This window comes from Giraffa tippelskirchi, chromosome 4 (assembly GCF_054371585.1).
Source record: "Giraffa tippelskirchi isolate mGirTip1 chromosome 4, T2T-mGirTip1v1.2.pri, whole genome shotgun sequence".
Taxonomy (NCBI): Eukaryota; Metazoa; Chordata; class Mammalia; order Artiodactyla; family Giraffidae; genus Giraffa; species Giraffa tippelskirchi.
Window position 1 is genome coordinate 69,014,942 of NC_137278.1, and position 16,357 is coordinate 69,031,298.

Here is a 16,357-nt window from a genome sequence, read left to right on the forward strand (position 1 = left end):
CTCCCTTTTATACATAAAATTCAGTCATTAATGTGTTTTTCCAATGTTGCTACATAACAGTGACCAAGGAAAAATATTGTTGTATAAATACAGGAAAGCCTGTGAACAAAAAGTGAATGATATGAAAACGATATGAAAAAGAAATATGAATATATCTATGGCTGAGCAGGAGAGATGTCAGGGTTTAAAGTAGATAGCTTTTGGGTCAAATCAAGACAGTCAACAACATGTGTATAAATGGCATTTATGGCTGTTTTTTAAAGGTGAATTACTAAATCTTATTTTGAAAGCTTTAGGGACAAAAACTCTATGTATGACTGAATTTTATTGTACAATATCTTCTGGACTTTTTTTTGTTTTTTTATTGCTGACACTGCTAAGGGAAACTAGTCCTTGTAAATCTTACTAGACTTGGCAGTTCTCTCTTACCTGACTTTAAGAGAAACGAAGACTCGATAAAATTTGTAATTGTTTAAACAACAGAAAGGGGGAAAAAAATCTAGTCATTAGGAGAGTTCTGTAGCCTTCATGGTTTTATGAAAAAAAAGTAAGGTGTGATTTTACTGCTTTCTGCCTCCATGAAGGTTTTTGTTTTCATGTATTTTGGTTTAAGTAATTATAGAGGACTGTGTATCCCATGGCCTATACTACACTTTAGCTTGATCGGTAAATTTCCATGGATTTAACATCAGGTTTTATAGTTATGTTTTATGAAAAATGAAACAGTATATGCTTTTTTCTCTACCAAATCTAACTTGATTGTAAACCATGAATAAGATAGCTACATTTGATGGTTTGCTATAGTATAATTTGAAGTTGCATACCTCTGCACTGATACATAGAAATGAATAAAAGATGGACATTATTTTATGGGACACATTGCTCTAAATATCTCAATGCTGCTTTAAAATACAGAGCAGACAATTTAAGGAAGAACACATGAAATATAACTTCCTTCCTTAAATTAGGAAACAAATATGACACAATGACAGCTTGTTCTGTGTGGGAGGGTGTTTTAAATGAAAATTTTTATTTTTCTGTGCATTTTTAACATAGGAAACCAGGGATGTGCATAATCAGGAACAGTTAAGAGTGGAGAAAGCATGGCAAAAGTAATATTTTGAAGAGAAGCAGAATTAGATATCTCTGAAATGCATCCTCAAGTGAATAGCTCCATGAGATAAAAAATCTGGAATTAGATATATATAATTGGACAGTATAGTACCTGATGCATAAGGTAATTCAACCCAGAAAAGAAAATCCATCAGGGTGGTTCTAGAGCTTTGATTCATTTTGAAAATTCGAGCTGAAAATGGAGTGCAGAGATCACCACTGGTCATGAAAGGAAAACGAAAGGCTGGATTCCTTTGATTATCATAGAAATGGAAAATGGAGTGATAAAGGCAGAGCCAGTCTCCCTAGAAAGATTGGCTCCATTTTGCTTATTTTCCCTGTTTCATGTGTGTCAAGTGACTATTAAATAATTAATTGAGAATGGATGCCTCTCCCAATAGCAATCATGTATTGATGGCTAGGGATAGATGATTTCTATTCAGATGAAATATAAACAAAGCTCTGCCTATAGCCAGTATTTACACTGATTGCCACATTTAAAAAAAAAATGGTGATTTAAAAACATCCATAATCATTTGAGAAAATTTGGAAAAAAAATTAACAACAAACATTAAATAATTTTCAAATTATATTGGGTCCCAACTATAATTTTTTTAACTTGATAAAAAGTCTAATATTTTAGTTGTCTTTGTATTCCAAATACAATAAGAATTACTGAAAAGAAAATTTGTGAATATTCTCTTCTTTCTAGAATGCCTTTAAACAACTTATGCACCTATGGATTTCTAGAATATTTTCATTTAATGAGCTCACTTTTATCCTTACTCATTTGTTCAGACAGCCTGGCAAGTTTTACTTACTTATTCATGTGGTGATGGAAAGAGAAAACAGGAAGATTATGTGTCATGATCAGGTTAGTGGCAGAGCCTGAGTAAGAGCACCAGCTCTCTTACTTTCAAGCCCTGTGTTTATCATGACTGCTGAATATGCTTTCCATTTCATTAGATTTGATCATTTTTTTCAGGTCCAGTGATAATTCAAGATAATACACACACACCCACACACATACACACAGAGCTAATGTATATGATGGATACTTATGGGATACATAGCTTTTTCAGTGAATCATACCCATCCAAGTGTCCTGGGATCATTATTATTTAATAAGTTTCTACTTAAGATCACTAATAGTTTCCTAGCAGCTTGAAAGAATTAGTGAATTCTGTGGCCACCCAGTTAAAAATGAGAATAAAAGGCTGATCAAATGAGAACTTAACTTATACATTTTATTATTTCCAAGTCCAGGTTTTATGCATTTTAGGGCCACTTATATGAAAATGTCATACTAGACTATTGGAGAAGGAAATGGCAACCCACTCCAATGTTCTTGCCTGGAGAATCCCAGGGACGTGGGAGCCTGATGGGCTGCCATCTATGGGGTTGCACAGAGTTGGACACGACTGAAGTGACTTAGCAGCAGCAGCAACAGCATACTAGACTGAGTATCAATTTTATTCACTTCCTCTATTTAAATAGCCTGAAACACAAGTGCCTTGTGATGGCTGATTGCTTAATATTACTGAACATGACAGTGTGATAGGTATCACTTAATAAAGCCTCTGCTTTCTATGACTTTATGAATGTTGCCAGATAGACAACCATATTCACTCATTCATTCATTTTTTTCTTTATTCAACAAGTATTAAGTGCTTTGCTTGTGCCTGAATCATAGGCCTAAGCGGTACAACTGTGAGTAAACGCTTAGAAATATTTCCTACTTTCTTAGGAAGGTAAAAGCCTCACATTCCAGTGAGGAGGCTCAGTAATTAAAAAAGTAAATACATGAAAACTTTAAACAATAGTATATATTTTGAAGGACAAGTACATTGTACTATGGGAACTTAAAATAGTGTGAACCGAATTAATCAAAAAAGTTTTCCTGAGGGGTGATGCTTAAACAAAAATCTGAGAGATAAGGAATTAGCCAGGAATTAACACAGGAGAAATGTTAGGTCACAGCCTGGTGTAGGAGCTGACATGGCACATTCAGAAAACTGAGGGAATGCCCTTGAATGGGGAACTCTTAGTGCAGTAGGACCAGGTCCTGTAGGGCCTTCCAACACAGTGTTAAGAATTTTAGTCTTTATTGAAAAAATGATTGAAAAACAATGGAAGGAGTTTAGTGTGGAAGGTAAGGGGGAGGATATCATTATCAAATTTACATTTTGCCAGAGTCCTGCTCCAGCTGGTCCAGGAGTACTCAAGGGATGAATGGCATCGGCGAGAGGAAAGAAAGAAACACGAGTTTTTTTTGATGGCCCAAGGACCATAATCTTTATTGCTTTAGTCTCTATTTATATAGCACATGTTCTTCTACATAATGACTCTTACAATATTTTTCCATTCACACCAACATCCCCTGATTCTAAGATGTGTTAAAAGTTTTTTTCCTAGTCCTTTGTTGCATTTTGGTTACATGTTTACCCTGAAACCTATTTTTATTCTACTAAAAAATAGTCTATGAATCATATTATTCCATCTACTTACTCTGTACAGCCTGCTACTACAGCAAATACAGCGTCTTGCTTCAGTGAATAAGTACTGTAGTGGTGTCTAAGGGCAAAAGTTTCTCATAGTACAGACATTGTCAGTGGTGGTTTGTTTACCATCTACCCATATACCATAAGACTATTTCTGGCAGGGACAAGTCTTTTGCAGTTTACCTAGAAACCATTTACAATACAATTCATATATTTCTTTGTTTATGCTTAGGTTCTAAGGGGCACAAATATCTCTAGCGTCCCAATCTTTATGAGAAAAGGCAGTTGGCTTTGTTTCTGTAATTTTCCCTGATACATGACCCAAGTTTTCCAGTCATCAATAATAATCTCCTCATGAGGCCAGGTCACAATAGGCTTAGGGTTTGTTTTCCAAATGAACATGGCCTTATTCCCTGGCTGAGTGTTAGGGACCCACCAGCCAGGAGCCTCAGGAGGTTTAATCATTTTTGGAATGTTTCTCTGGGGCAAGGGATCATTTTTCTTTTCCTGGACTCTCATGACCTCATCATGGAAGCCCCTACAACTCCAGCCATCAAAGAATGAAACAGAGTTAGCCACAACAAAAGCATAGAAACAGGAAGGAGGGAAGGTTCCGATCCTGGAGAGAAACCGCTTTGCAGTTTCTTCTTGAGTGGTGCCATGACTTTGTCATCTGGCAGTAGATCCAGAACGGCTCCCAACAACATTTCAGAATGATCACTCTCACTGTAGTGTAGAGACCAGATTGATAGGAGGCCAGATAAAAGCATTATTTTCTGTTTGTCAGTCAACAACATTTGTTAAGCACACACTGTAAACTGTAGACTGAACCAGGGGACATAGACGGAAGCAAGATTCTTTTTCTGAGGAAGTTAGAATCTTTGTAAATTTGGTTGTGTATAGAACTCTGAGGCCACTTGTTTGGAACACTTTGGTTCCACCTGTAAAATGCATTATCTGAACCCTTTATGTGGATTATTATGTGATTTCTTTCAGATATGCCCATTGAATCTGTAGGCTTCTGGAGCACATTGATAGTGCCCTATTTAACTATATTCCCAAGGACCTTGCTCAACATGCCTTCCTTGTGATTATATATATGTGTGTGTATACATATATATATATATATGTATACATATTATATATAATATGTATACATATATATAGATTTTAGGCTTTCAGTATTTTAACTACTCCAATAAAGGGAAATACTACATAGATATAATCTTCATAAGGTTAAAAAAATTAAGTAATTACTGTATAGGTAAGTACTGGACAAAAATGATTCAGAGATTTTTGCCAAAGTTTTGTTTGAAGTCTACCATCAGAGGAAAGGTGGATCACCTGTGCTGAAAAAACTTCTAGGAGAATGGAGAAATTCATAATTTTGATTTGGATAAAATGTTCTGAGAAGCTTTTGAAGCATAACAATGAAAGGCATCTGTATGGTCTATCAAAAAAAAAGCTTATCTTGGCTGTAAAATAGTAATCAAAAGTGACCATTTTAGAATTCCACACATGAAGTGGAATGTGTTCAGTTCAGTTCAGTTCAGTTGCTCAGTCGTGTCCGACTCTTTGCGACCCCATGATCCACAGCACGCCAGGCCTCCGTGTCAGAATGCGTTAGTTTGTTTAACTATTCTGAGATGCTTTTGTAGTATAAAGATTGAATTACACAGACTGTGGGACCACACTGCCTGGTTTCAGTGGGCTCACTCAAACTTTATTCCTCAATACTGTCATCTGTAAAAATGGCATAATATTACCTGCTTCATAGGGCTCTTCTCAAAAGCAAGCAGTTCACTTCATGTAAAGCTCTTAGAACAGTTTCTGGCACATAGTAAATATTCTGACGTATCCACTTGTTATTTTTGTTACTTTTATCACCATTACCACTAGCACCACTACTTCTACTGATACCACTTTCTTCAGGGCTACTGTCAAGTAAAATTCAAATATATGCATGCATGCTCAGCCATGCCCAACTCTTTGCAACCCCATAGACTGTAGCCCACCAGCTTTCTTTGTCCAGGGGAGTTTTTCAGGCAAGAATACTGGTGTGTGCGTTAGTCGCTCAGTCGTGTCCAGTTCTTTGCGACCCCATGGTCTGTCCATGGAATTCTCCAGGCGAGAATAGTGGAGTGGGTTGCCATTTCCTTCTCCAAAGAATACTGTAGTGGGGTGCCATTTCTTCCTCCAGGGGATCTTCACTGAGGGTTCGAACCCCTGTCTCCTGTGTCTCCTGCATTGTAGGCAGATACTTTACCTGCTGAGCCATTGAGTAGGCACTGAAAATTCAAATATGGAACTTTTTTTTTAATTAAAAAGAATTTTAATGTAATAATGATCCTTGCTTGATTAGCCCTAAAGTTTCAACTTACAAAGAAAAGCAAAGAGTAAACACAGTGAGCCTTTATTTCTCTACACAGCTATGCTCTAATGTTACCCATGTCTGGCTGTAATTCAGAATATTTAAAACACATTCTATGTGAGAAATTTTATTATAGTTAAGTGCATCTTTAACACAAAAGCATTTGTAAAAACTGTCATTTTGTACATAAATACTTTTATCCATCCTAATCCCATACTTAGTGATTTTTACGATGTTTATCCTAATTTATAGGTATCTAGTGAATCTGTCTTATTTATAATTGGTCTTTGAGGTTCATCTGTAAGTTCAAGTTATTTGTATGTTACAGAGAAGCTAGTTAACATACTTGAGCTTTTAAAATCTCAAGAAAGATTTCTTATAGTTGCATGAACAGATTATATTTTTAGTGTAAAATCATATATACTAGTAACATCATGTTTTGGAGAGCATTAAATTAAATTTGATAATTAAATGATTATTTAAGAAATCTCTGACTACAAAAGGACAGGGAGTTTATATTTCTTTTATTCTTAGTTGCATTGTGAGTATTAGAACCTTGAGCCACACTGGTTTCTGAAAACAGGACTCACATTCCTTATTACTTTCTCAGTGAGCATTTGGTGATTACTCTGTTCATAGGGCTAACTCCTATAAATATACACTGAAAATTAGGCCTTACTGTAGATAATCCAGGTTTTGTTTTGTTATGGAGATGATAAATCTATTATTAGAAGTTGTTAGGCAAACTGTACTTTCAAAAATTGCACAAGTATTTGACATAATTCAGCGTAAATCATTTTTGTGTTCTAAAGGACTTTAGTTTGTTATGCATCACAATATTACATAGAGCCCTTTTACTTTTTCTTTGTGTACTTCTCTATGATTGTATGGCTCAGTTCCTTGCTGTTACTTGGAAGTAGGAAGTAGGAATTGGTAAGTGTGTGTGGTCCTTGCTGAGTAGTAAGTCTTAAAATGTCTGAATTAAGTTTTAAAGGGAGAAAAGTTATTTTGGTTAGCTGCTTTAGAGCTCTTCAGAAATTGCATGGCTTTTTGGTTTTCACTCTTAAGCATGGATTCCATGCATTTCCACTTGAATATGGAATGTCTACAGTGCTCTATCAGATTCTTTTCCAACAGTGTTATTGTTTACACAGTGTATGTAAAGAGAAGGTGGTGTGGCATCTGAAGAGCTAAATTCCAGATGTGGCATTGCTTCTAAGTTCTGATAAAAGTAGAGTAAGGCTGCTGATGTTCTAATTTCAGTTTCCAAAACTGCACTTTGAGAAACACCTAATCAGACTACTCCTGATTGTGAACTCCAGCTAACCTACCTCACAGAAGTTTTGTGAGTAGATAATAGATGTAAAGTCTCAGAAAAACGTGAAACTTTAGATGTATCCAATGGCAATAGGGTAGTGGCTCTAGGATTTTGTGGATGTGAATAGTAAAAGTGTTAAACTTGTTTCTGTAAATCTACTTTGAAGTCATTTTCGATGAATTTTAGATCATTTACACCCAGTAGTAGGTATGAGATTTGGTAAAATTTTCTTAGTACATATTGACACATTAATATAGTCAAGCTGCTTAAAGAGCTCAAAGATCTCCTTGTTCCACCTATGTAAAATCCAAACAAATGGAATTAGTAACACAAGGTAGCAACTGTATGAGTATATATAATATGATTATATTTATGTGGAGTTCAAAACAGACACAACCAATCTGCTGTAATAGAGGTGAGAATAGGGATTCCCTTTCAGTGGTGTTGATTAGAAGAGGACACAGTGGAGCCTTTGACATAATCTTGGTGGTGGTTATATGGACATATGTATGAGTAAAGATTCACTGAATTATACCCTTAAGATTTATGTACTTTACTGTATATAAGCTCTACCAAAAAAAAAATCCTTCAGAAGCATTGAAAGGAATGCTTCTCAATGAATACCAACACACTGATTATATATAAAAAAATTGCAAAGGAATCCTTAATGGAAATACATGTTTACAGATTTTAGCCCAAGAGTCAGATATTTGCAACATAAATCCAGTGACCTTTCCATGAAGCAAGTGTATTTATATATGAATGCATCTAAGAGAAAGGAGAGAGATATTGTTTTTAATTCTTACGCAACTTTTAATATGGTTTCCAATTTCTTGTGCCTTTATATTGGAAATAAAACATAAGGTCTTATTTTACATTTGTATCTATTTGCATGAAAATCTTACCAATACATTCAAGCAATATATGTTTTCCAATTAGAACAACTCAACTACTGGTATTTTAGGTAATTAATGATGAATGTATTGTAAAACTTCAATAAATACTTGAATGAGTGGATATTGGAAAAAAAATTACTAGTCAAGCTATACTCTCTAAACTATAAATTACATGGTTTCCCCCCAAAAAACATTAGGCATCAAATTATTTCAAAAGGTACACTAGGCCCTCCTACTTTACTGGTGCTATAAGCACCTCTTGAATTTGAATACAATTTAAAATCATTCTGTTTAGAATCACATTTATTATACTTATTATTTAATGTTTACTAAGTGAAAGGCATTGTGCAGTGTACTTTATCTGTTTTACCTTATTTTTCCTGCAACATCCTACTTGATAGGTTTTGTAAAATGCCCATTGTACAGATGAGAAAACTATATTAGAAAAGCTAGCTTGCCAAAAATTCCATAGCTCAATGGCAGAGATGAAACTTGAGCCAAGGTGTGTCTTTTGTCCCAGCAGGCAACTGTATCCATTATATGACAAAACTGTATGTCTCACTTAACAGACAGGTGATAGCTGCTGAAAATGTATTCCCTACTTGTCAACTTAGTGCCGCTTTGAATGGCTGATTTTTAATAAAGCCTTCAGAATTGATGATTGTGGCAGACCCTTACATTTAGTGCCATTTCCTAATGTCATGATAATAAAGAATTGGATTAGCTTGTCAGGATTCATCACACTCTGTTTATATAATGCTTGTGCATTTGCTTCTTTTGTTGGCCTTCTATTCATATTATGCTTAATAGGTGGATTCTATCTACTCTGATGCAACCAGAAGTAAAGAACCAGTATCTTGCATCTAAAGAATATTACAACCAATTCTTGATCATTTGAATGAAAATACTTAGTTTCCAAAAACAAGCGACACAATTTCCATCTGTTTCAGATTCTAGGAGATACAGTTAATTAAAAGTATCAAAGTCCATGGTGATTCAGCACAAATGTAAAGACCCAGGCTGGTCCCATAAGTATACACTTGGTGAGAGTTGCTGAGTTAGAACATGATTCTGCTGAAGATATAGGTGATGGTACACTGGGCACTTAATTGAAATTACATAATGAGAAAGTAGTATCTCTTTCTGGATAAGTGAATTTGGCTTCCCAACGCATTGCCTAAAATTGAACTTGGGAGTAGTTCTTGGAGTCAGAAAGATATATTCTTTATGCTGTTTCTGGTATATATGAAACACTATTATTGGAAAGAAGTGGGAAGAAAACAAGACTGACCTGGCAAGACGAAGTGCTGAGCTGGACTCTTGTCTAGTCACTTGTGCTCAAAACTGTCTGAACTGGATTTAGTAAGACACTGATGCCACATTACGGGAACAAGCGCTGCTTCAAATAGCACTTTCTCAGGTTGGTTCCCAGGAGGGATCTGGTGGTTCAGAAGTTAGAATAGGCACTGCCAAGAAGAACAGTTGCCTCACTAGCATCCTAAGATCCGGAGGGTCTCCATTTGTTTAATTACAGACATAATGAATTCTGTGTGGATGGCAATCCATAATAGAAGCAGTATTGATCACAGTTACTGTTGTTTGTTACCTTACAATACCTTGTCTTGTATGTAGAGCCGGCTAAACTTGGGTGTTACTCAGACATTGCTAGATTCAGCAGAAAGAACCACTCCAGTCCAGCAGAGGCAAGGAAATTAAAGACTCATGTTTTTCTTCTAAGTAATGATGTCTCTTTATAATTAAGCGTGCCTGGACTCTCCTTAGGGAAAAGCTGGCATGGCAGCATATAACTATAGCTGCTGTATGGAAGATACTACCTTCCAACTTAAGCTTTTCATCTCAAGTGCAACATTGATTTTTTTTTTCCCCCTGCAAACAATGTAATTATTTATTTGAAATGACTGTATGTGATGCTTAAGGTACTAAATGTTTAATTTTTCCAGATCAAGACATTATAAAAATAGGAAGTTATATATTGTATTCCATGACCCAATTTCACAATTACATGTATGAAAGAAAGAAAAGAAAGAAAGTGAAGTTGCTCATTCGTGTCCGACTCTTTGCGATCCACGGACTGTAGTCTACCAGGCTTCTCTGTCCATGGGATTTTCCAGGCAAGAGTACTGGAGTGGGTTGCATTTCCTTCTCCAGGGGATCTTCCTGACCCAGGGATGGAACCCAGGTCTCCTGCATTGCAGGCAGATGCTTTACCCTCTGAGCCACCAGGGAAGCCCAATTACATGTATAGGAGGATACATTTATGAACCCCTGTTTTAAAAATTGAAGCAACTTTCTGTGAAATAAAGTATTGAGATATTTTAAAATCATGAAACATTTGTTTTTGATACATAAATGTTCATGTACATAAACAGATATGTATACACAAAAATATGACATGTAAAAGAAAATTACATAATATAAACAGAGAAGGATTTTATTTGAAGTCTTGAAAATCATATTAAAACCCTAAAAAATATATACTGGTTAAACATATCAATAAAATATAATGTTTTTATGATTTAACATAGTCTATATAATATATTTTCCTACATAGAAAAATATATGTATATTTTTCTATAGAAGACCTTAGAAACTTGAAAAATTTATCCTTAAATTATGACAGCTAACTTTCTCTGATCAGGCATAATGTTAGAGGTTTTTGAGGTTTTTGCAAAGTAGCATTTTCATATTATTAATTAACACCCCAATTGTTCCTGGGGGTTGTATTAAAGACAAAATATATTAAGTCTTGTTCTAAGACTGCTCTGACAGTTACCAAGAGTAACTAACTTAATGAACCTTTGTTATTATAAAATAATAATTATTTAAATATATATCAGAATGAGCCACAGTTATATTCAAACATACGAAAAAAGTTAAACTAATATTGATAATGACTTTTTAAAACTTTCACACTTAAGAAAACCAGGGAGTTAAACTTATTTACTAAACTCCTAGTGATTTTCCTGTAAGCTAAGACCACCACAGGAATATTTTGAAACAGCCAGCCAGGTTTTAAAAAGTTGATAATAGCACCAAAACCCTTTACCAGAGTAGGTATCAATCTATACAAAATTTTGCTTTTAATATTCAAATGAGTCATTTATAAGGTTCAGAACATGCCTCATTGTTTAGTTTTTGTCATTATATGTGTAAATTTTTGATATATGGATTATTAATCTCTTTTCCTTTGGCCTCTTATACTCTGTGCGACCCCATGGACTATAAGTTGCCAGACTGCTCTGTCCATGGAATTCTGTAAGCAAGAATACTGAAGTGGGTTGCCATTTCCTTCTCCAGGGGATCTTCTCGACCCAGGAATTGAACCTGGGTCTCCCGCATTGCAGGCAGATTCTTTATCATCTGATCCATCGGGAAAGCCCCTTATACTTTTATTCAGATTAAAATGGTGGGATAAAAATAATATAATAAATAGAATATAATGAATCATCTTCTACCACAATTTATATTTTTTACTTTGAATAACATTTAAAGCTTTTTTTCCCCCACCTTAGGTTTTATACATTGTTTATCCTTCTTCAGCTCTCTTTGTTGATTTCCTTCCTCAAAGTATAGGCAAAGGTAAAGCTTCATGAATTAGAATAATTCTTCATCAGAGATGGCACTTCCCCCTCTCTGATTGTTAGCTGAGAGCTGTCCATTTTCCCAGAGGTCGCTGGAAATAAAGAAAAATGGTGGGCACATCTTCCTCCCCTAGACTCAGGGTGTTATTCATCTTGGACAAAGTCCCTGTTTGTATGACACAGAAAATGTTGTGTTTCATCCTAAAACAGAGGTAATGTTGATTTGCACTGGGGCCAGATATTAATTTTGGAGGGTCTTGCACCCATAGGGATGGAGGATGGAAGGACAGTGAGGCCTCAGGGAAGCTGTGATGCTTGGGATATGTAATAATAAAAATGAGATAGAAGGCTGAGAAAGAGGAACAGAAGATAGGGAAAGAAAAAGATGATTAGGGGAAAAGGAGTGCTGGAGAAAAGTTTGAGTGACAGCGGAGAACTAATAGAATTTGAAACAATCAGAACATTGTGAACTAGTAACTTAAAATATTACAAAATATTACACATCTGGTTAGTGGAGAAAGGGACAAGAACATGCATTTCTTGACTTTTAGCCCTGGAATTGAGCTGAAGGCAAACATAGGAGGAAGAAAAAGACAAATATAACCATATTCTTGCCTACAATTCAGTCACAGAAATTATAATCATTTTTTGTCTTTGGCAAAGTGTCCTTGGGCTCTTTCCTACTAATACCAGTAAGAACAACAAAAACAAGAGCAAAATCGCACATAACTCGTACTCTGTGTCAGGCCCTAATTTCTTTACACACATTAATTCATTTACTCTTCCTCACAAATCTGTAAGGTAGGTGCTATTTTCTCCATTGTAAAGATGTGAAAACTGAGGCCCACTAGGAATTTGCAAAGCTGGCATTTTAATGAAGGCTGCATACATGATTCCTGAGGCCTTGCCTTGGACTTGTAATTCCTTCTGTTTTAATATTAAAATAATAACTGTGTATCCTTTACATACTCCTTCATGTGTAAGAATCTGCCCTGCGTTTAAAAGATGCCTGAATAAACTAATGCAATTTCATATTTATTTACTCCTGTTCTCTTAGTATTCCATGTTAAGTATTTAATAACTTTCTGGGCAGAATTTCTTATTTAAATTTAATGAAAATCCTTTCTCTGATGACATAAATTAATTTATTCTTATGTCCTCAGTGCAAATAAAATTCAGGTATTTAGTATTTCCTTGAGTTATCTTTTTCTACCTAAGAGAAGGAGTACTGTCTTCACTGAGCTAAAACATTTCGGTCCCCCTTCTATGAAACTGGACTGACATTCTGTCTCCTTCTCCTAACAGCTGCCTGTTATGTTATGTGTGTTAGTCACGCAGTCATGTCTGACTCTTTGCAACCCCACAGACTGTAGCCCGCTAAGCTTCTCTGTCCATGGAATTCTCCAGGCTAGAATACTGGAGTGGATTGCCATTCCCTTCTCTAGGGGAACTTCCCAACCCAGGGATCGAACTCTGGTCTCTTACATAGCAGGCAGATTCTTTACCATTTGAGCTACAGGGAAGTCTTCCTGCTATATTTATTTTACCCACTATCATTCCAATTCGCTTATGCTCTCCCAAAGGTTAGTTCCCAAAATGTATCGCATCCTCTTGGTCTGTTCATCATAGCATCAGCATCGTTGCACTTTCATTGACTCCCTGCCCTTCCTCTCCTTTCTGTCTGACTAGCTAATTTCATATTATACCTTGGAAATGGCATAGGCAGGGGCTTCATAAAATTCCTTAGTAGGTTGTTGTTACCTGGTGGTTTTAAAAAAAGCCTCTGTCACTCCTTTCGGTAGATCAAGCAATCCAGAATGGTGTAAAGGGAAGAGTCTTGATAGCATTGTATTTTTAAGCCAGAAAAGTAGGCCAGAAAAATATGAGATGACCAACAGAAATAATAATTATTACTAAGAAAATAATTATACTAAGAAAAATGGGCAATGGAAGTCTGGTCCACAGAAGGCTAACCAGTGGAAATGGATATGAACAAGAGTGTGTTGATTGAGGCCCAAGGAAAGAGAAAACCATATTTGCTTGTAATTCTAGTGTAAATGTGAGAACAGGCCAGCAGAAGTGGTGGGCAAATCTCTCTTCCTGGAGATTCTTAACAATAGCTTAGACAGACATCTGCCCTCTTAAACTGTTTGACTTCCCTTTTTCTGGTCAGAGGCCTGGACTAAATAACCTTCAGAATACATTTTTAGCTCATCGTTATGTAAATAATTATACTTTTGGGAAAACTTTTAGCATTCAAATCTTCCAAGTATGACATAGAATTAGCTCCAAACAACACCCACCCCTAAAAAAGAATGTCCCCAAACTACCTCCTGCCAAAAAAGAAAAAAGCCAGAAAACCCATTTTAAGAGAGTCTCAAGTTACAATTCGCAGATGCATTTGAGTAAAACATAGCACTGACGGCTACAGAATATGAATTACTTCCCCAGTTGCCTTAACTTGCTGTCCCTGGAATCCACTCTAGATGGGCTTTTTGCCCACCTGCTTGTGTCTGCCTTGAGCCACTACCCATGTTGTCCTCTTTACCCAGTGGATTGCCCCAGTTCCATGTTTCCTTCAACGTTACAGCTGCTGCCTGTATCTCAGCTCACCTTGTACCTCTGTTGTTCATGCTGCCGTCTCCATCGCACCCTCCCGGGAAGGAATTCACCTCCACCTCCACCAGGTGTGATGTTTCTGCCTGGCTGACTCACTGCAGCACATGCAAGCGGTGTCACTCCCATGTCAAACCTTTTATTCTGTTATTTCTCTTCCTCTGGGAAATACAGCTTTGGATAAAAGGGGTTTTAGCACTAGTGTAAATTCTTCCTGGAGAAGAATGAGATGAGAGGGCTGAAAAAATAGTCTTTGAGTTGAAAAGAAAACAAAACCAAAACAACAACCATTCACAACATTTAAGAACATTTATTTATGGGTACTCTGTAATGTCCTCGGTTTCTTAGTATAAACAGTTACACGAACCAGAAATCTAGCTTATCTCTGACTTCTATGTTTTTGTCCATTCATGAATTCGTTCATAATTCCTAAACCACTTACTGAGAAGCTATCCTACGTAAGACAAGATGTTAGCTCGTAACATCTCAGAGGTGTTCACCTTTGTGTTCTCAGTACTTTTGAAGTTTGGCAGCACAATTGAAAGTGTTGAGACCTAAATACAGTATTAAAAAAAAGGGGGGATCAAAAATGTGAATAAATCTCACTATTAATCATAGTATATGGAGATCTATAATAGAGTGTACATGTGTACCTTTAGTGATCTTATTAATGATATCCTCAGCTGTGGTAAAAATAAGCCTTTTTGAAAAATGCAGTATGCCTATGAAGAGTGAGAAGCATGGATCCTTTTTAAAAATTACACTTAATGGATCAATTAAGTCACTCTCAAGTCACCATAATTTCAAATTATTCTAATCACTGGATCTGTTCATATTAAAAGGAAATAGTTTGTAGTATGTCATTAGAAAGTTATAGAGAATATGTATAAAAAACATTTGATAACAAATACAAGTTTGTTTTTTCTTTGTTTGGTAGCTTCCAAACAGGAAACTGTTTGGAAAATCAGGAAACCTGATTTTTTTTTCTTTCTTCCTGTGAGACACTGTGTTTGGTCACCACTGTTCTAAGAATTGAAAGGGGAAGAAGTCATATTCTAGTGGAGCAGGCTGGCATAAATGATTTTGTGTGTGCGTGCTAGGTCACTTCACTCAGGTCCGACTCTCTGTGACCCTGGGGACTGTAGCCCACCAGGCTCCTCTGTCCATGGGATTCTCCAGGCAACAATACAGGAGTGGGTTGCCGTGCCCTTCTCCAGGGGATCTTCACCACCCAGGGATCGAACCCACACCTCTTACATCTCCTGCATTGACAGGAAGATTCTTTACCACTAGCTCCACCTGGGAAGCCCATAAATGATTTCAATATAATGCATTAAATGCTGTCACAGAGATGAATATCTAGGGCTACTAAGTCAGGAAATGAAGACACTAGTCATGTACCTTCAGTGACCAAGTTTGGTTGACTCTATTAATATGCTATTTCAGGCTCTTGTATTCACCCAAAAGGATTGTTTTATAATCTCTTTACCCCTGTTTCAAATCCCAGGCTATTCTCCATATTCCCCCACCTGAAGCAGTTCTTTACTGCTGCAGTGGTCCTTTAAAAATAATATTTCTCCTTTGGCTTAAGGATAAATCACACATTCTTAATTGTGGAAGGTGAGTATTTTTCTAAATCTGTCTCCTGATCTTCCCAGTCTCATTTCTTACCATTTTATCTTAATTGAAACCTTGTGATCTAAGCCAGTCAGTATTTGTATTATGACTAATGATTACATTTATATGTCTCAGGGCCCTTTCTATTGCTATTTTTGCTGGACCAGAAATCTTCTGTCCAGTCTCTACTGAGTGAAATTTCACCCATCATTCACAAATCTCTGTGAAGTCCTCCCTGACATCCTCCTATAGTCCTCCTACAGAACCAATGCTGGATTTGCGTAGACTCTTGATGGTATAGTTAACATGACATTCAACACATT

The 16,357-nt window shown here is 36.2% G+C and overlaps 1 protein-coding gene across 34 annotated transcripts in view; it reads left to right on the forward strand.

The window, feature by feature from the left end:
- The window catches only part of NRXN1 (neurexin 1), a 1,199,463-nt gene that overhangs the window by 5,986 nt on the left and 1,177,120 nt on the right, over positions 1–16,357 (forward strand). The gene's annotated exons all lie outside the window — the stretch shown is intronic.